The sequence below is a fragment of the Uranotaenia lowii genome, chromosome 1 (assembly GCF_029784155.1).
Source record: "Uranotaenia lowii strain MFRU-FL chromosome 1, ASM2978415v1, whole genome shotgun sequence".
Lineage (NCBI taxonomy): Eukaryota > Metazoa > Arthropoda > Insecta > Diptera > Culicidae > Uranotaenia > Uranotaenia lowii.
This window is the reverse complement of record NC_073691.1, coordinates 7,486,022-7,507,471: the sequence shown is the minus strand read 5'-3', so window position 1 is coordinate 7,507,471 and position 21,450 is coordinate 7,486,022. Positions and strand designations below refer to the sequence as shown.

The window sequence follows — 21,450 nt, the reverse complement described above, 5'->3', positions numbered from 1 at the left end:
GTGTCCGCGCACCTGAAAGTGATCACAGGAGGAAAAATAAAAAACTCGTCACGTTCGAGACATTCCATCACGAACTTTGTGTTTTTCGCTCAGATTTCTTAAAACGCCCAAAGCGACGACGACGCGACGACTGGAATAAGTCGAAGGGAAGAAAGAGATTCGTATGCGTTTTGTAGGCACGAAACTTTCATCGAAGAACCATTAAAAGTGAAACTTTGCATACGGGGGCCATCAAAAATGCACTTCATCCCGGGCACGATTCGGTTTCCAGGAGGGTTAGTTTGGCTTTTCGGTTTTTTCTCGCTTTCTTTCCTTCGATTTCCGCAGCCCTCAAGTTTTTACAACCAAGAAAAAAACCCTCAAGCGACAATCCTGAAAAGTAAGTTTGTGCCGAAAAATCAAATCTGACTCGGCGCTGATTAACGGTCGCCAAATATGTTACCTACTACTTTTTGGTAAAAAAAAACCCTTAACGTTGAGATTTCTCAGCTGTTTTTCGGCTTAAGTTTTTGTAAATTTCGGTCACGTACCGTGTAACTGGTTGGTTGTGAAATATGTAGTCGAAAAAAAAACGGAATTGAGGCGCCGCCGCCATCTGTACAGACACGTTCGTCCTATAGAGGACCGGAGGAAGTTGAACTCTAGGCGATAGTGATTTATGGGTTGGAAGTGCCTAAATCAATTTTGAGTCTATCCGAGCCAGATGGGAAAAACGGCTGAGATTGATTTGATGTCGAGAAAAACAACGATTTTATTTTTCAGTAAATCATACATTTTCTTGTTGTTTCAAGAAAAGCCGAAAAATTAGAGAAAATGTTTTAGACGTTTTTTTACCAACACATTTCGATGTTTTCTGTGCATTTGACCAAAAGATTCTTAAAATTTTTGCATTGTTTATCATCATGGTTTGACGACAATAATTTTAGTATTTTTGACAAGATACTCTGAACGTATTTTAATTTATTTTAAACATAATATTTTGAGTACATTCTCAGTTATTTTGCCATAAAACTTTCAAAACATTATATTTCATTTTTTGTCAGCAATCTCGCAAACTCTTTAATTACTTCCCATACCCTAGTCAATCCACAATTAGCGTGCATGGAATTAGACAACAAAACTAAATCACAAAAAGCTAAATGCCAAAAAATCGTCCAAAACTAAAAAGTAGAGAATATAGGTCCGCTGTAGGAAAAAGGCGCCGATATTTTGGTGCAATTTGTAAGATCTTGAATTTCGCGTCTATCCTTGACCTCGTACAACAGTTATATTTATGTAACTTTGAGGCTACCGTAATTTCGAATGATAAATGTAAACGATGAACGTAGAACTTACATCTGTAGATAATATTCGTCTTAATGTCAAGGCAATATTACTAGCAATTTAAATTTCAAGATTAAGTTTTGTCTTAACCGAGTACAAGTTCATGTTTATTTTTCTTTTTGTTCCAGACTATTGGAATACCGTATGAACATAGAAGTTAGAAGCTGCCCTCAGGATGCCGGAGTTGATTCAATTTTCTCAATTTTTTTGCTTCGATTACCTCCCGATTAGACTTTAACTTTATGAGCACATGATTTTTACAGTTAAGAAGCCCTCAGGATTAAACATGGAGATGAAGAATGTACAAAATAAAAATAAAAGTTATAAAAATGACGAAACAAACGTGTGGCAACACTGCAATATGAGCATCAAAGAGAAAACAAAAACACAAATCAGTTATTGGTCCAATATTGTGAGAGACGGACGTGTTAAAGTGAGATACTGAATTATGTTGCAAACGATGTCTTTTCCGGTCACTAACATTCCTTCCCCCTTCCTTACACAGTCCGCAGTGTTCGGCCAGGGCACCATTAACATTCTGTGGGGGCTGGTTTTCCATTTTAAGAGATTTATAATCTGAGGCAACGAAATGGGGGACCTAGCTTCTATTGGAATTATAAGTCAGGAAATGTACCACAATCTCGGAAGAGAAGATGTTGCAAGTCCGATCGGCTATAATTTCATAAAACGGAGAGTTGTTGCGTAGCGCCAACCGAAGTTTTAGGCGACTGCTCCTGCGAATGCGAATGCGAATGCGAAACGATGTCTTTTCCGGTCAATAAGACGGTCTGAAGAAGCTCAGATTTGAGTGGCCGCTGATTTGTATTTTTAGGGATGCCAGTTCCGGTAAATAAGACGCTTTGTTGGTTTTGAAAGGCTGCCTTTTTCGGTAAATAAAACGGACTGAAGATGCTCAGATTTGAATGGCTAATGATTAATTTTTTTTTTTAGGGTTGCCAGTTCCGGTAAAAAAGACGGGCTGAAGATGCACAGATTTGGAAAGCTGCTGCTTTGTTTGTTTTGAAAGGATGCCTGTTTCGGTAAATAAGACGCTTTGTTTGTTCTGAAACAATGCCAGTTCTGGTAAATAAGAAGGACTGAAGATGCGCAGATTTAAAAAGCTGCTACTTTGTCTATTTGAAAGGATGCCAGTTCCGGTAAATAAGACGCTTTGTTAGTTTTGAAACGATGCCAGTTCCGGTAAATAAGACGTACTGAAGAAATCCGACTTGGAAAGGCTGCTGTTTTGTCTATTTGAAAGGACGCCAGTTCTGGTAAATAAGACGAAGAAGCGCAGATTTGAAAGGCTGCTGCTTCGTTTGTTTGGAATGATGCCTGTTCCAGTAAACAAGACGGGCTGAAGATGCGCCGATTCGAAAGGCTTCTGCTTTGCTTGTTCTGAAAGGATACCTGTTCCGGTAAATAAGACGGAGTGGAGAAGCGCAGTTTTGAAAGGCTGCTGCTTTGTTTGTTTTGAAAGGATACCAGTTCTGGTAAATAAGAAGGACTGGAGATGCGGAGATTGGAAATGCTGCTGCTTGTTTGTTTGGAAATACGCCTGTTCCGGTAAATAAGACGGACTAATAAAACGTAGATTTGAAAGCCTGCTGCTTTGATTGCTTTAAAATGATGCTAGTTCCTAGACAAAAAGGCAGACTGCTGCTTTGTTTGTTTTGAAAAGATGCCAGTTCCGGTAAATAAGACGGGCTGAAGATGCGCAGTTTTGAGAAGCTGCTGCGTTGCTTGTTTTTGAAAGATGCCTGTTCCGGTAAATAAGACGGACTGGAGAAGCACAGATTTGAAAAGCTGCAACTTTGTTTGTTTTGAAAGGCTGCCAGTTCCGGTAAATAAGACAGACTGAAGAAACGTAGATTTGGAAGGTTGCTGCTTTGCTTGTTTTGGTAGAATGCCTGTTCCGGTAAATAAGACGGATTGAAGATGTGTAGATTTGAAAAGCTGCTGCTTTGCTTGTTTTGGAAGGATGCCTGTTCCGGTAAATAAGATGGACTGGAGAAGCGCATATTTTAAATGCAGCTGCTTTGTTTGATTTGAAATAATGCCAGTTCCTAGACAATAAGAGAGAAGCCGGGTTTGAAAAGCTACTGCTTATTTTTAAATGATGCCAGTTCCACATGAGGGCCATCGGAAAACTAAAGTATACACATTTTTCAAACCATTTTTTAATGGTTGGCATGAAAAGGGAAACTTTTTGCCTTATTATTCAAGACTTGTATGCTCACATCTTATAACCAAGTACAGTTAGGAACCGATAGAATTTTTGAAACCTTGGAAACACAAAAACGCACTAGACTAAATTTAGAGAATAAAATTTGTACCCTAGAACGTGCGCCTACAACTGAATCGTGAACGCGTAATTTTTCTCACAATTTAAATTTACGGAGAACGGTTTCAAGGCACTCGGATGTTGCTGACACAAAAATCGAAGTCTGACTTCGTTGAAACTTTTAGAACGAAAATTTTGTGACGGTCGCCATGTGAAGAAAAGTTATCACGAACTTGGAGTCATTAGAGTTAAGTGCCAAAAAGTGGCCCTCGAAGCCTTTGATGTTCAATATGTTCGCTTCACGTTGACTTCCTTGAATAACTCGCTCTGAATGTCTTTTTCTGGAATCAACAAATGTGAGAAAATCCGATCCGATGCCATCAATTTATTTGAGAAACTGAACTGAACTTATGAAAAAACTTTCTCATTGAAACTCATGGAATCAAAAGTATGGGAGTTAATAAGCAAACACTAGCGACACCATGTCCTGCATAGAAAAGTTTAGATTAGTTAGGCAAGCTTTTGAAAACGACCATACATTTTATCCCAGCTAAAAAACCGTCAAACATGTACCTGGCATCGCAGATCGTCAAGACCAAAAGATGCCAAAAACCTAAACCGGCATATTTGCGCTGTCGATCATACTCCGGAGCACAAACATCCTGCTTGCATTTGCCGGGCTGGGAAATCCACCGAATCGTAACTGATGGAATGGCGGGGGGAGATGAATGGCGGACCAGGCAGCAGTCATTTGCCAGAATCCAAAAATCGAAAATCAAACAAAACGAAACATTTGCTGGAGCAAACGAAATTACACTTCCGCATTCTGCAAACGAATGAATTCGGGGTCGACGGAAGGCGGGAGAGGTTTCAAAAAATTATATTTGATTGTCTAGTCATTCAAGAAGTTTAGGTACGAGAAAAAAAACGAAGCGCCACACAAAGGTTGGGGCTTTTCTGATTCGCAAAACACACACACATTCACATTCCTTGATTCGCTCCATCCTGTTTTGGATATGTGCGGATCTCGCGGATCGGATGATGGTAACTGATTTTTACGATTTCAAACAAGAGTAATAACAACTAGCGGCCTGCCGTTCCAGCCCATGATTCAATTGATACCAGAAACGGCGCAAAACCAAGCTTAGGAGGGGAATGTGGCGCTGAGGTGGGCACTGAAAAAAAGTGAATCATCTTAATCATTTTCACCGGCTCAATTAGAACATAAAGCTCTGCCCGCACTGTTGCTGCTGCTCGGAGTGGCGTACCTTAATTGAGTGCGAATTGTAGGTTTTTTTTTCCCGGAGCTCTTTTTGGCTTTACTAATAATGATAAATCTTGGCTCTTCCCTTTTTTTTGCTATCAACTTAGGAAGGGGAAGTGGAATTGTGTACTCACACCTAAAAAAAACAAACGGATTCCACGACCGGTTTGCAGAAATGAAAAATAATTGATTCCCGCCATTGTTCAATTAAAGTTATTTTTTCCCAACCGCCAACGAAGAGGCAGCGAAGTTCCTGGATGATGATGGTAGGGGAGGTTGGAACTGTTCCACCAACCCGGATAGTAGGTTCCTCCAGAAGAGTCCCACTTTAAGACCGGTGAGGGTCAACTTCCAAAATTCGCAACCCCCCTTCCAATTTTTTTTTCAATAGAAAATGTGTCACATTGTCGTTCGCCAGGCAGGCAGACGACCACCAGCCATTGAGTTGAAGCGGAAAGATGGATGTGGGAATCATCATTTGTCACTTGGCAGCTGTCAACTTGAATTTCGGCGAGAGTCCCGCGCATCGAGTCGAGGAGGCACCTGTCGTCAAATTTTTCTTCGTCAGTTTTCATTACCGCGGAGCCGGCCGGGACATTTCTTTCACTTGACTTGAGCGATGAGGCATTCACTTTGGGCTACAAGATTCACGGAAAATTACCTCTATGTCGATGGCAATTTTCGGAGGAATTTTCCGAATTATATTTTCGCGGAAGCTTAGGGAAACCTTTAAGTTATGACGGCTGTATTTTGATGAAAAATAGAACACATTTTGGCCAACGGAATCGTGTACAATGCAACGAAATTTATCTAGTTCTCTGATAAAAGCGTTCTTTTCTACTCACCATCTACGACTTTCTAGGAAAAATTGTACTCGATAGTATTATTTTTTTTCGACGATTCATTCCCCAGTGAAGAAGAATTGTCTGATCTCTGTTTCAGTAAGTATTTTGGATATAAAGGTACAAATCAGAAGTTTGAAATATTTTCACATGGCGACCGTCAGAGACTTTGTTTTAAGATTGGCATTTAGTGGATTTAAGTGGAGCTCTCCTCAATCGCTTCGAAAGTGTCTCCTGCGTAGTATATTGTGCATGTCAATCAAACTTTTGAAAACGTTGCTGGTGAACTGAAAGCTGGACACAGAATTCTAACAATCTAGTACTTCATTTTCCTTCGTCGGAGGTCATTTGGAAGTCGGAAGTCCGGACTTCCGAGGTAAAATTTTGTGTCATCGCGATAATATGTAAGTCCGCCAGTGCAGTGATGAAGATCACTTCAAATTCACGGCCAAATTGATCAAGTAATACTGTTCATACTTTCTAGGAATTCAAGTAGGCGTTGACTCGCGCGGACGTCAAAAATTTTCGCTCTGTGAAAAAGATGTTCTGACTAAAGAAGAACTAGTATCGAATCCAGTTGAAAATAAACGCAAAATTGTGAAGTGTGCTGTAGCATATAAAACTACAGGATGTGGAAAGAAACAAATCAACTTTATAAACTTCGGTTGCGATAAGTTCAGATATCAAAATAGCATCAGCCTGGCTCCTGCCAACTTTAGATTTACGGTTCCGAATCAACGAAGATGGAAAAAGAAGAAAAAGTAAGTAAGACGGTTCATACTTTCTAGATTTGCTCCTGTGCGACTTCTTATAAAAGAAGCTAAAATTGTTCTAATTATTTAGATGGTGACTGTCGAAAATCATCTTCTACCGAGGATTAGGTGATAGTGGTCTCGTTTGCTCACTCTGAACTACAGTCAAAAGCTTGAGAGCCACAACCAGAATGGTCGATTTGTTTACTTCATACTCTTCAGATTTGGATCTGTAGGACTTCCTTCATGAAATCCAAAATTGTGCTCTTTCCGTGGCGACCGTCAAAAATCAACTTCTAAGGAGAATGTCCTGACGAAATCTGCGGTTTCCGTTGGTTACTGTAGGAGTAACAAGTTAACCTTATTGTAACTACAATCATATTGTAATCTCTAAAATTGGTTATGTGAGACTTCCCATACTATAAGGAGTACTATAACCCGCATGTAAGAGAAGCGACGTCAGATCCCTATAAAAATAAAATATCTGGTCACATCTCCAAAGCACGGATCAAAAAATCAACAACATTGTTCTTTGGCTTCATTCTCGGTGAATCGCAATACACGATATGAAGGTCTTGAATTTGGTTAAAATTCCGTTAGTTTTCTAACTACGAACATGAACCACCTAAGCAGTGAAAAAATTGTGAATAATTTCATTTCACGAGCTTTGAAAATAGTCGGCCGAATTAAAACAACAGTCACAATATTCTTCTCTTGAATTTCCATCTTGAAGACTGAAACTCAGATCGGGAAAAGTATGAAAATCGGATAAACATTTCGGGACGACGCACACAGGGGGAAACAATGTAAAAAGGTAATCAAAATTGTTTACGCCAAAACGGAGCGTTTTAGACCCATAGTGTCATCGGGACATTTTACCTACACTCAAAGCACTTTAAAATGATGTTTTGATAAAAATGATTAAATCACCTAGCAGTGAGATAGAAAAATTATTTTTTGTAATTTTCATTTTAGGGCAGTTGTGTCTTCGGCAAGTTTTTAGATTGTTAAAAAATGTAGCAATTTTGTTGAAGACGTCAACATTGTAGAAGCTAACCCAAAAAAGTTAGAAGGGTTTAAAATTTAAAAAAAATTTTTTCTTCAAAATTTTCAGTTTTTAACGATATCTTTTCAGGCCGAGCTTATTCAAGCAAAATATGTTTGAAAGAATTTTGAGTCACTTAAAATCAAACAGTTTTGTGGAACACACTTTATAAAAATATTCAGACTAAAACGAGTTAGACTGGAAAAACTAAGAAAAAATAGCTGTTTTCGAACACCTGTATCTTTCTAGTTCGGTTGAGTTCGGTTCATTTTTTGGTTGCATCAGAATCAGGCAAGTTTCACCGTTATAAAAACATGGAGTTTACAACGTTAAGTTGTTTATTTTGTAGCGTTTTAAATGCTACAAGTTCGCAATTTTCAAGGATTGAACCAAGGAAATCGGAATCTGTTTTCAATAAGCATTAAAAATACATACACTGGCGGCCAAAAGTTTGGGATCACCCACTAAAAACATGCAAATTTTGATCGTTCATATCTCAGCCGTCTTAGGACATATTGCAAATCTTCTGATCACATTTGAAAGATTATGAGCAATAGCTATTTTGGAGTTATTTTGCCTAAATATAATGTTTTAGTTTTGAACTTAAAACTTAACCTAAAGTTATGACATTTTCAAAAAATCGCACTCAATATTCAAAGCCGATCATCTCGGGATAGGGTGGACCAAAACTCAAAATTTGAGTGGCATTAGAATCCCTATTCTGTACTTCTCAAAACACAATCAAAAAATTTTGTGAAAAAATTCAAGAACGTACTTTAAATTAATAAAAAAGACACTTGAGTTACCGTCCAAAAGTTTGGGATCAACCCTTGGTATGGTGAGTTTGGGATCATTCTTGTAAAAACATGCAAATTTATTTTATTCATATCTTTCTTATCTAACATCGTATTGTAGATCTGAAGGGTTCATTTGGAAGCTTAGGAATTGTTGTTTTTTCATAAATTCATTAAAAAATTTTATTTTAAGGTGAGAACTACAAAAAAATCAGAATCATAACTGGAAACTTTCAAAAAAACAATAAATTTCAGGCGATTTTTTATGGTTTTCACTTCAAAATATAATTTTTGAATGAATTTATAAAAAAACAACAATTCCTTAGCTTCCAAATGAGACCTTCAGATAGATCTGCAATACGATGTAAGATGAGAAAGATATGAATAAAATAAATTTGCATGTTTTTATAAGAATGATCCCAAACTCACCATACAAAGGGGTGATCCCAAACTTTTGGACGGTAACTTAAGTGTCTATTTTATTAATTTCAAGTACATTCTTGAATTTTTTCACAAAATTTTTTGATTGTGTTTTGAGAAGTACAGAATAGGGATTCTAATGCCACTCAAATTTTGAGATTTGGTCCACCCTATCCCGAGATGATCGTCTTTGAATATTGAGTGCGATTTTTTGAAAATGTCATAACTTTAGGTTAAGTTTTAAGTTCAAAACTAAAACATTATATTTAGGCAAAATAACTCCGAAATAGCTATTGCTCATTATCTTTCAAATGAGATCAGAAGATTTGCAATATGTCCCAAGACGGCTGAGATATGAACGATCAAAATTTGCATGTTTTTTAGTGGGTGATCCCAAACTTTTGGCCGGCAGTGTAAATGGTCAAACCCTTTTAATGTTCGGGAAGCTTTGCCCGAAAACTCAGAAAACATTTCTTGATAGTTTCGGTAAAAATACTGATAATATATTTAGACTGTTTCGGTTGAAAAGCCTGAAAGTGTGATAAGAATTTGTTCGTCACATTGCAAAATGAGTTCACAAAGTTTCTGTCGAAAACATTGGAAGTATGTGCCCTACATTTTGGTAAAAAACAATGAAAATTATTTTGAAAGTTTTGGGCAAAAACACTGAAAGTATGCCCAGAAATTCAAGTTGAAACGGTTGAAACAAACTGAATACATCCGTTCGAAAAGTTTAAATCAAATACACTTAAAATATGTTCGGAAAGTTTTGTTTGAAAACACAGAAAAATGTCAGAAAGTTACTATCGAAAAGACTAAAAGAATGTGCAGAATTTTTTTTTGGTCAAATACACTGAAAACATGTTCAGATAGAAAAACGCTGAAATTTTGTCAGCACATGTTAGTCGAAAACATTGAAAGTATGTGCAGAATAATTTGGACAGAACCACTGAAAATGTGTTTTAAATGTTTTGGTCAAGTTTCTAAAAAAATAAACGATTTTTTTAATAAAAAAACTCCGTGTCCAAACTCTTAGTGTTTTGGTTAATTTAAGATTTATTTAAGAATGTTTCGGTTAGAAGTATGTTTGAAAAGTTTCGGTAAATGTACTGCAAACATTTTTACTTGGAAAGTGTTGTTCAAAACACTGAAAATATGTTCAGAAAATTTTGACAAAAAAAGAAAACAAAAAATGATTTCGGAAAGTTTTGATTGAAGAAACTTAAAATATATTTGAAAAGCTGCAATCGAAATCGGTGAAATTCTATTTGTAACTTTTCGATTAAATACACTGAAAAGACACTCGCAAAGTTTTGGTAAAAAACACTAAAGAAATTTCGAAAGTTTTTGATTAAAACGCTGGAAATTCGATCAAAAAGTTTAGGTTAAAACATCGAAACTTTGTTTTTTCCATGTTTGAATATGAACGACTTTTCTAAATTTTCCAAAGTTGTAGCAAGTACGTGCTGGAAATCATGAAAAAAAACTGTTTTAATTCATATCAACTTTTTTCTCTCTCCTACAGATCGAGACAAATTTCTCCTGAACTCCGAACAATTTGAGGTATGATTTACCGACTCCCACACCCCTTTTCGAGGTACTTCTGCATCAAAAGCTCATCACATTCCACATGAATCTTCCTATTCCCTGCTCCCTCATCACATATGGTGCTGCTCTGAAAGACAAAGTTTATGATGATGACAGCAATCAACATCAACACAACAATGGCGATATTGCGACAACGATGAACGATGATGGTGATGGTGATCTGCACCCCGGTAGCGGGTCGCCTGAAACGTGAGGCCTGGTCTCGCATTTGTCTCTCATCATCAACGAACGAGTGACAACAACAACATGGGAAGCAAAAGTAACAGCAGCAGGATCCAGGTTTCTACGGGTAAGTGAATTGAATACTAATCGGTCTCCGACGTTGTCCCGTGTAGGTCATCATCAGGAAGGGCAGAGACCGCCCACCCGAATCCCTACTGACTTACGAAACTAAATTCGCAATTTCGGGCACCGTTTTTTCTCAGTGTGTCTTTTGGTTTCTTCGCCAAATGTGTGTGTCTGTCAATTTCTGCGAGACCGGTTGCAGACTGGGTCGTGGCATTTCTGAACATCCTACATATCTATGCCAACAACTGGTGCTGTCGATGCACTTGCCCTTGAGTGAAAATCGTGGTAGAGCGTTCTTCTCCCCCCGCGAAATTTCGTCTATACTCGATTGCACTCAAAGTCGAGGGCTCCCCGTTCGCAAAAATCGACTCTCTGGGACACAAGTGGGAAAAATTGCACACCTCCACTTGAGGGGTAGCTGGTATTAATGTGGGTGATGTGAGTAGCATGTTTCTTGAAGACAAGAGGAGTCGAAGTAGGCGCGCATGCAAATGAAGCGCACCAAGTTGCTTTGGGTAACAATTTTAACAAAAAAAGACCCCGAGAACTAGGCATTGCCAGGTATTTGTGTGAGCAAAAGAAATTGGAAATGGGGATACCTACCACGTACTGAATCGATGCAGAAAAAGTTCCCTATCCTCAGTGGATTGTTTTTGCTCTTTTCTAGTTATGATGAAAAGCCGGCCACATGATTTGCGTCAAAACTGACAGCTTGGAAAGACACACACAAACAAGTTCACACAAACAAAAATCATTCGATTTCGCGAGGCTTTCGGAGGAGGAAAGCGAAGGGCTTTCGATTTCAAGAGTGCGCACTTGTTTCGCGATGAAACGTGCTCACTCACAACAGCCTCCTATGGTTTGGTTTGGTTTTTTTTTGTTTTGTACCATCCCATCACCATGGGGTTTCGCCATCTGTTTCAGCAGATCTCTCGAAAAACATTGTTGCACGGAGAAACTTCTCTTCTTAGCGAGGGGCTCGATTCTAATGGGGAGGACCCGATTGGTACCTTACGGATTGTTACCGGCGTTCTTTTCCTTTAGCTGCAATGAGTTGCACGTTGTCCGTCCGTGGTTCAAATCCGATTAGTTAGTGAGGCTCTCTCCTTCTCTGTTTTTTTTTATGTGGCTCCTTTGCAATCGAGGGTGAGACGGTACTTGAATGAGTAATCACCCGACCCTGGAATTCCACCGGACAATTTGGACACATCTGCTTGCAGTCGCCCTCGGTCCTTCGAACCGGCTAGCGAATCTCGAAGCGCATTTGGAATTCAAACAAGTTGATTCAATTAACATCGATTTCGAGCGAGGGCTGATTGATGTTACCCATCTTCCCTCTCTTATTTGGGGAAAATTTTTACCGGTTTCAGTAATTTGCAACACCGGTAATCAGTGAAGTGAATTTCCTGGAACAGTAATCTGCTAATTAGGATGAAAATAATCGTTTGGATCCGTTCGACCATTCTTATTGGCAGGATTTCCGACTGGGTTGTTGATGATCCCAGTCACAAATTTTTGCCAATATCCCCCCGAGCAGTTTTCAGAATTTACTCACGAAAAACTGGGACAAAATCCGTTTGCATTGATCACTGATGGACTCAAAAATTCCAACAAAATTGTAAATCTTACAATGTTGCTACCAAACTTTCCTCGTCTTTCCAACTTCTTCAGAGAGCCTTCTTCTTCCTTTCTTTCTTTCTGTCAGAAAATCGCACGTAACTAGTCAGTGTGTGAACAAGCGCTCCCCTGCAGAGCTCCATTCAACCACCTGTTTTGCATTAATGGATTTTTTTTCTGTCTGCTACCGTGCTACCGGGCCGCAAACTATGTGATCCATCATCATTCAGCGTTGTTTAACAGTCGTTTCCCATTCTGGAACCTGTAAGGTTCCTAGGCGAATGTTAGGGTGATTCGGAGATGGGTTGTTCCATTTTATTGAATCAAAAAGTTCTATGAATTTTTCGGTTTTGTAGTCTACAGAAAGCGATCCTAAATGACTAAATTTAAGCACTTCTTCAAAGAGGTCTACACTCGTTTTTTTGAACGAACAAAATCGAGAGAATCATGAAAAAACATCGTATAGCTCAAGTAAAACGGCCCCAGCCTTATTCAAAATTTTGAAGCGATCTGAATGAAATCGGGAAGATACAATTTTTGTTACTGACATTGTTTCCTTCTATGTTTTTTCAAGATCTTCCGTAGAGTCTCCTAGCACGCCATTCCGGTTTATGATTCTGTCAAAAAGCTACGCCCGAATCAAATGACAGAAAAAAGCAGAAATATTTAGAACCTGGGGTGAAATTATGAATCCTATTCGATTCGAGAAACTCGTTTTGAGTTTTAACTCGAATCGAATTAGAATCGGTATTACGGTATCTTACGGTATCGTTCGAGTTCTAAATTTTAACATATTAGATTTCGAGTAAACCAGGTAGTAGATCATCTCGAAACGTTCCATTTAAATCGAGCTCGTTCAAGATTGGTAATGCCAAAGTCGGTCGAATCGAACGAAACTCGATTGTTTCGAGTTTCATAATACCGCGCCTTTTTTTGACAACTGGCTTTTTGTAGAAAATTTAAAAAGATCGATTTTTTTTTCTATGTGATCTAAAAACACACAAAAAAGGCAACCATCAAATTAGAAACGAATCGAATTCGATCTGTTTGGGCTCGATTTCCAAAACAGCTACTCAATTGATCGAAAACATATCGATATTTTTGGTACTGCTCGATACGGAAAACGACATCGGGTCAATCAGTCAGTCAGTCGGGAGAAAGCGAGCAAATCAGCAGTGTGCGTCGTTCCTCCGGCATCTCGTGATCCGCCGAGCTTCGGAGATTCTGAAAGGTCTGCACATTTGGCGACCGTGGCAGGTAATTTCTGGTAAACCTCGAAAAACGAGAAATTCTTAAAAAATTGAACCACAAAAGATATACAAATATGATAAACGATTCACATTGAAATAAATGTCATCAGAATCGCTTAAAAATTAAGCAGTTCATTAATAACCCAGTACGAAACAATTTAGCAGAATGAGTAAATTATGAGAAATGTAATTTATTTAAATTAAACTAAATGTTTTGAGTGAGCCTTAAGGACAGCTTGACCATGTTCATAATTTCAAGATGAGAGGACAGCCTGAACATATCGTTAATCATTTCAAGCGAGTTGAGAAGACAGCCTGAGCATATCAATTGAAATTTCAAACGAGTCTAGAGAACAGCTTGAAATCGAAATGGCGAGTTGAGAGGACAGCCTGAAAATATCGATAGATATACAAGCGCGTTGAGAGGACTGCTTAAAATTAAAAGGGTAGTTGAGAGGACAGCCTGAACATATCGATAAAGATTTCAAGCGAGTTGAGAGGACAGCTTGAAATTGAAAAGGCAAGTTGAGAGAACAGCCTGAACGTGTCGATAGAAATTTCAAGCGAGTTGAGAGGACAGCTAGAAACTAAAAATGCGAGTTGAGAGGACAGCCTGAACGTATCGATAAAAATACAAGCGAGTTGAGAAGACAGCTTGAAATTGGAAGGCAAGTTAAGAGGACAGCCTGAACATATCGATAGAAATTTGAAGCAAATTGAGAGGACAGCTTGAAATTGAAAAGGCGAATTGAGAGGACAGCCTGAACATATCGATAGAGATACAAGCGAGTTCAGCGATCAGCTTGAAATTGGAAGGCAAGTTGAGAGGACAGACTGAACATATCGATAAAGATTTCTAGCGAGTTGAGAAGACAGCCTGAACGCATCGGTAGAAATTTCCAGCGAGTTGAGAGGACAGCTAGAAACTAAAAAGGCAAGTTAAGAAAACAGCCTGAACATTTCGATAGAAATACAAGCGAGTTGAGAGGACAACTATTTTTTTTTGTCTTTTTTAGATACTTTCAGCCTTTAGCTGGTTCGTCTCTACGAGAGGACAGCTTGAAATTGAAAGGCGAGTTGAAAGGACAGCCTGAACGTATCGATAAAGATTTCAAGCGAGTTGAGAGGACCGCTAGAAACTAAAAAGGATAGTTAAGAGGACAGCTTGAACGTATCGATAAAAATACTAGCGAGTTGAGAAGACAACTTGAAAATGAAAGACTAGTTGAGAGGACAGCCTGAACATATACACTGTATCAAAAAATTGTCCGTACAGCACGTACCTTGAAATCCAAACAATCAAAAAGTGCACTTTTTCAGTCAATAAAAATACTACAATTACATCATTCGCTGCAGAAACTAGTCCTTTTTGTAGATCAGTATTAAAAATGTTTATAAATTAAACCTTAAAAATAATCCAATTCATTTTGTATAGAAAGTCCCAAAAACGACGTCAAAAAATTGTCCGTACACTGAGGCCTTTGTCAAATATAAGTCAAGTAAACAGTTATATGTCAGTCTGTCAAGCGCAGAAACGTGAATTGAATCTCAGCAAAGACAATTTCCAGTGGTCTGAGCGATAAATACGGTAAAATGAACTTTATCTAGCATAAATCAGTAGATTTCAACAATTTGTGGATTTAATTAACAGGAAAATGTCTGCTTATCACAAAAAAAAATACCCGTTGACATCCGGAAACTGATTGTTGACCTGAAGAATGACGGTAAAAGCTTTTCCGAAATTTGTTTATTTACTTGTCTTCGAATTACGCATAGAACAGTAAAACGGCCATGATCGTCGGTTCAGTATGTCCTTCAGAACTTTAAAAAGACTAACTCCCTGGAGACTAATCGTATAAGCTGATGGTTGGTTTGATCGTATTTTCGGGTCAGAACCAAACAATCATATTTATATTCCTGTAGACGTGTAATATGACTGATAAATCTATTTATTTTTCTCTGTGAATGAATGTCAAGTTTCCGGTGCCATTTGCACTGAAAGCATACCACACCATTACATGGCCACCACCGTGCTTAACTGTCGGTCACAAATTTTTCGGATCCAATTCAGTATTTGGATTACGCCATACTCTTACATGTCCGTCAGACCCAATTTATTAAATTAGCTTTCGTCAGTGAATATGACGTTCTGCCAGAACTCTTCCGGTTCCAGAACATACTTTTGAGCGTATTCCAGCCTCTTTTTCTTATTTTTAGCAGATACAAACGGCTTCTTCAGAGCAACACGATCTCGGTATTTTTTCTCATAAAGTATGTTCCGTACCGTTTGAGGATTAACCTGTATGTTTTCAAAATTCTTCAGGCTAGTTTCGGGGCACTGATTTTAGGATTCTGACTGATTTCCCTGACAATGATGCGATGGTGACGATCCTTAAGCTTCAGTTTGCGGCCTCTTCCTGGAGTGGTCTCCAGGGAGTTGATCTTCTTAAAGTTCTGAAGGACATACTGAACTGACGATCGTGGCCGTTTTACTATACCTGCAATTTCGGACAAGCTTTTACCGTCATTCTTCAGGTCAGCAATCAGTTTCCGGATTTCAACGGGTATTTTTTGTGAGGAGCAGACATTTTCTTGTTAATTTTTGTGGATTTAATTAACAGGAAAATGTTTGCTTTTCATAAAAAAATACCTGTTGACATCCGGAAACACGAAAGTCTACTGATTTATGCTAGATAAAGTTCATTTTACCGTATTTATCGCTCAGACCACTGGAAATTGTCTTCGCTGAGATTTAACTCACGTTTCTGCGTTCGACAGACTGACATATAACTGTTTACTTGACTTATATTTGACAAAGGCCTTAGTGTACGGACAATTTTTTGACGTCGTTTTTGGCACTTTCTATACAAAATGAATTGGATTATTTTTAAGGTTTAATTTATAAACATTTTTAATACTGATCTACAAAAAGGACTAGTTTCTGCAGCGAATGATGTAATTGTAGTATTTTTATTGACTGAAAAAAGTGCATTTTTTGATTGTTTGGATTTCAAGGTTCCTTGCTGTACGGACAATTTTTTGATACAGTGTAGATAAAGATTTCAAGCAAGTTGAGAGAACAGCTTGAAATTGGAAGGCGAGTTTAGAGGACGGCCTGAAATTTCAAGTGAGTTGAGAGCACAGCCTGAACTTACCAATGAAAATTTCAAGCGAGTTGAGAGGACAGCTTGAAATTAAAAAGGCAAGTTGAGAAGACAGCTTGAAATTGAAAAGTTGCGTTGAGAGGACAGGTTGAAGAAATATCAAGCGAGTTTTGAAACAACTTGAAATTGAAAGGCAAATTTGAGGACAGCTTTCAATCTTATCACATTGATAATCGAGCAGGTTAAGAAGACTGCTTTAAATGAGCGAGCAATTCAAAGTGAGTCGAGAATACAGCTTAAAATTTGAAATAGTGGGTCGAGCTTGAATATTTAACCGACTGACCAAATGTTGTTTCCTGTTCATGAGTTCATGAGTAATTTAAACAAAAGTGAAACAAATCAGAGAGAAAAAGCAAAGAGAGGTAGGTCTGTACCCAAAACATAATCGTTAACATGATGTTTTAAGATAAATTTGGATGGAAAGGCACAATCTATGAGAAAGAAAATTGACCCAAACGTGCTGATTTGTCTCTGTTTGGGGATTATTTCTGTTAACGAGTAATATTATGAATTGTTTTCAAATTTAACAGCAATCTTAGGTTTCCTGATGATTCACACAATTTTACACAACGTGGTTACACGTAATTCATAAAGAAAATTTATTCGAAAAAGAAAATTGATTGAGTCGAGTCTTTATGCCAGTATTGCCAGTAGTGCTTTTCCAATTTTATCATCTTTGGTACAGTACACTTTCAGCGCATTTTTTGCATAGAGATTTTGCAACCTTTTCTTTGGGTTCTTGAAGAAGCTAAGTAGACAAATGTTTCAGAAAAAAAACGGACTAGATTTAAATTGAATCAATATTCCTAATAATTAATGTTTCAAAAAACAGGCGATAGGTCTCGATTAGACCGGAACTAGGAATGAGCTCAGAAATGGACATTCGAGGCATTCGAAAATCCCAGATATGTACAAAACTTGTATGAAAAGTCTTGAAATAGACATGGTATATTTTATAATCGAAGTTCTGAGCTAGGTTTATCTATCATCTAGGTATCTTATCATATTGATAAGCCCTGAAATGGGTAACTGATCACTGAAATTTCAAAGCTTTAATTTCCGGGAAGCGTTGTGTGAAATTTATTGAACTTTACCGTCAGGAAAACACACGAAACGTAACAGCCTATAAAAAGTGTAGTTTATCGTGCGATCTATGAACTCTACGAACTATGAAACTAATTCCAGACTTCTTTTTCAGCTGGACAATGTCTGAAGCTCACCGAAAATCTATCGATTAAAAGCCGAAAAAAACGTTTCCACGGAAGTGGAAATAGACTGAAATTAGCGATACATGTAAGTATTAATTGAATTTGGCAAACAGCACAGCTAAAATAGCGAAAACTGACGGTTGAGTAAAATTTAAATTGGTTCTCAGTTCTTGCAATTGTTTGTAGAATTGATTCCACAGTTAATATCACAGTGTCATTCTTAAGTTTGTTTTTTTTCTTGAGACTGCAGGAAAGCGCCTTTATTTATACTTTTCATACTACGTCAGAAAATTCTTATCAGAAAAACGTCCTTCTGCAGACATGAAACAGAATTATTTTTTTAGAATTTAAAGCCAAATCGATAACTGAAAAAGAGTAAACTTTCGAACCACCCTAGCGAATAAATGCGACTAGCATTTATTTGCTACCGTACTCCAATGTAGGTAGGTACGTGCTTCCAGAAGCTTTGGCAGAAAACGCGAATATGATTGAAGACGTTATAAAAAATAAAACACCAGTAAAACACCACCCACCTTTCCTGCCTGCTTGCATCTCTATCAATGGTTGGCAATCGTAAGTCATCGCTCGGTTAGATTAGGATCAGATAGCTCTGAAATTTATTCCATTGATGAATTCAGAACCATAAATTTCAAGTGCTTGATGGTTGGGTTTTTCAGGAACTGATGACGTTTTTTTCGTTGTTGTCACCAAAATGCCAATTGACTTCGAGAATATGGCCAGTTGCTATTCGATATAAGATGAAAAAATTATCTATGAATGAAATTTGAAATTGGAAACGATTTTCAAATGCTTTAAGAGTTTCTCGAATCAAATCGGTATGGAGTTCACAAATGGCTTTAATTGTCAAAAATTGGTAACAGTCCTTGTCGCTTTGGGACATGGTTTAGATCGTAAAGTTTACTTTCCCTACTAGGTAGGTACTTACAGGAAGAAAATCCCATAAAATATCGGAATGAGCAGCCATCGCCGAAAAGCAACGACCGCACGACTTAATGCTCTATAAAATTATGACAACAATTTATCAATTAAACGCGCAAATGCAAAACGAGCTTCTGCTATTTTCGTTTCAACTGTCATTTCAAGACTTTGTTTCAGGAGAAAGAAACAAAAGTAAAAGTGAAAGAACGTGCCTCAAGGTCTTGTCAGAAAATTTGACTCGAAAATGTTTCCGACCCGCGCACATTTTACGATCATCACTTTGAAAACGAAAAAAATAAAACAAAAAACTGGAAGAAGCATATTTGAAAGCTACCGGGATGACAGGGGAAAAGAAAGTCAACTCGATGCTTAAGCTTACCCGAAAGCAACTCAGAGAGACAGAGGAGGGTAGTAAAATGCGATATTACGTGATTAGCCGAATTGCGATGATCGTGTATGAATTATCGCTGGCACTCAGCAGAACCATGAATGGCAAGGTCTCCGGGCCGCCAAATCCGCCACTCTCAATTGAGAAAGCTGGAATTGCGTGGGTGACTTGTTGGTTAGTTGATCTCGTCAAATTTTGAACTTGAATCGTTCAAAATTCCACCGGACGTCAGCGACGACAAATCAGTGGAATTGGACCCCCCGGTGGAAGGCGTCCAGATAGAAATTTGAATGAAAAAAAAAAAAAAACCAAAAAATAATACAAGAAGCACTAGCCCCCGGGGTCCGGACTGTGTCCGGGGGTTTCTAACTTGTGTCTTCAATCTTTGGTTGATTTTGTTTTTTTTTTTATTTTTCGTTTCGATGAGGTAGAAAAAGTGACCCAGTTTTGGCACTTTGCATGCATGTGCGAGTGCGTTTTTTATCTTTCCTCTCTCTTACTTTGTTGCCTGTTTTTGTGTGTTTTTTTCGTTTTTCGGTTGATTTGGGGGAATTGTTTCGGGCGGATTGCACTGGTCAGTTCTTTCTTTTTCATCAGGTTCAATAGGAAAATTACTTTCACTTCCTCCGACACTGACACGGGTGGCCACACCGCAGCCGCCGTTAAATGACTTTTTGGCCAGCCGGAGCAAGTTTCTTGGCGTTTGTTGTGGTGTTGTTGATACCATTTTTCATGAGTGTCTGGTTTTCTACTTCAATGAACATAGTTGCTGGCAACTGTTTGGACTGGTTTCACGAAACATTGAAAACAATAAATTGTTCTGTTTTGACATCAATCTTCTTCTAAAATAATTTTACTTACAACTTCAACGAAGTACTCGAAACAATTGGGACATACCTGAAACGAAAGAAGAAAAATACTATTAATATGATTGTTGGTTAAAAAACGATGATTAAAGAGAAATGCATGAACCGAACTTGTTAAATTAGTGAAGAATGTCAATCTCATCCCACTTTAGATGGAGGGAACTTCTACTGGCCTTAGTTTTGTTTCAACCGATAAAAAATCGCGACATTAAATGGTTAATCGTTATGATGTTAATGCTTTTCAACAAGTTATTCAAAAATTGAAATTGAAATTGTAAAACTACTCAAAGTTTAAAATTTATAGGCTTTTGTTTATGTCAAAAACTCACAGGTACGAGTCACACTCGCGGTTTTCGCTCACGAGATATTTCCAGTGTATCACGTTTTCATATTATTCATGATAAACTCTTTTGGCTTTTTAATGACGAGTCTGTCTCGTGATCACATTACGACATGTGATAAGCAAAAACCACGAGTCTGACGCGTGGTCATGAGGTTTTGACTTTTAACAGAAGCCACAAGCCAATCAACGTTAATCCGTCAAAACACGAGTTTGACTTGTGATTTCATGAAAAAATTTCACGAGCAATAACTACGAGTCTGACTCGTGATAGTGAGCTTTTGATTTCAACAAAAGCCACAAGCGTTTACTAATGTAAATACTTTTGGCCTTTTATCACGAGTCTTATTCTACGATAAGAATATGTCACTAGACTGACAGTCTTTGTTGAAGCCTTTCCAATCTGTGCTTTTCCAGTCGATCTTTTTCACTTGTCTCCGAATCAGGAACAAACACATTGCAGCTGCAGCCTTTAATATTTGCGCTTCCCGTTTTAATCCGTCTTTTTTACCGGAGGTCGAATCATAAACAACTTTTTTGTAGCAGCAGCCTCAAAAATCTGCGCTCTCTGTGCCAATCCGCTTTTCCAACGGAGGCCAAATCAGATTAACATAAGTTTGCAGGTTGTCCGGTCTCATCCGGCTTTGCCCGGATATTCAAAACAAAACTTGAAAAAAGTTAGGTGGTTGCCCGGATTTATTTACTTTATTTGTCAAATCAAACAAAAAAAATGATATTGTATTTTTTTTTAATTTGTGCGTCCAAACGAAATTTTTCGAGCAATCTTTTTAAAAATAATCATGAATGGCTTTTTGGAAGCCTAAAATACGATTTAAAAAAAATAGGATGCTAAAAAGTTTGATGAAAAAAAGTTTCAAGTTTTTTTTCTTGATTTTTGTTGAGTATTTCCTGGGTTTTGACCAAATTTGCCCGAATATTGCCCGTATTTTCTGACGAATATTTTAAACTCAACTGTCCGCATTTTGTCAGGATTTGCCCAGCCCGGATACGTGCTGAAAAAAATTCTGGCAACCTGACCTTAGCAGCAACCTTAAAAA

The 21,450-nt window shown here is 37.9% G+C and overlaps 1 protein-coding gene and 1 long non-coding RNA gene across 8 annotated transcripts in view; one reads left to right on the top strand and one right to left on the bottom strand.

Annotated features, from left to right (window-relative positions):
* LOC129740327 (microtubule-associated protein futsch) overlaps positions 1-21,450 on the bottom strand; it is a 184,100-nt gene that overhangs the window by 84,781 nt on the left and 77,869 nt on the right. The gene's annotated exons all lie outside the window — the stretch shown is intronic.
* LOC129740329 (uncharacterized) lies at positions 6,270-17,967 on the top strand. Its single transcript, XR_008736205.1, has 3 exons — positions 6,270-6,474; positions 10,250-10,621; positions 17,850-17,967. It is a non-coding gene; the product is annotated as an uncharacterized LOC129740329 (long non-coding RNA).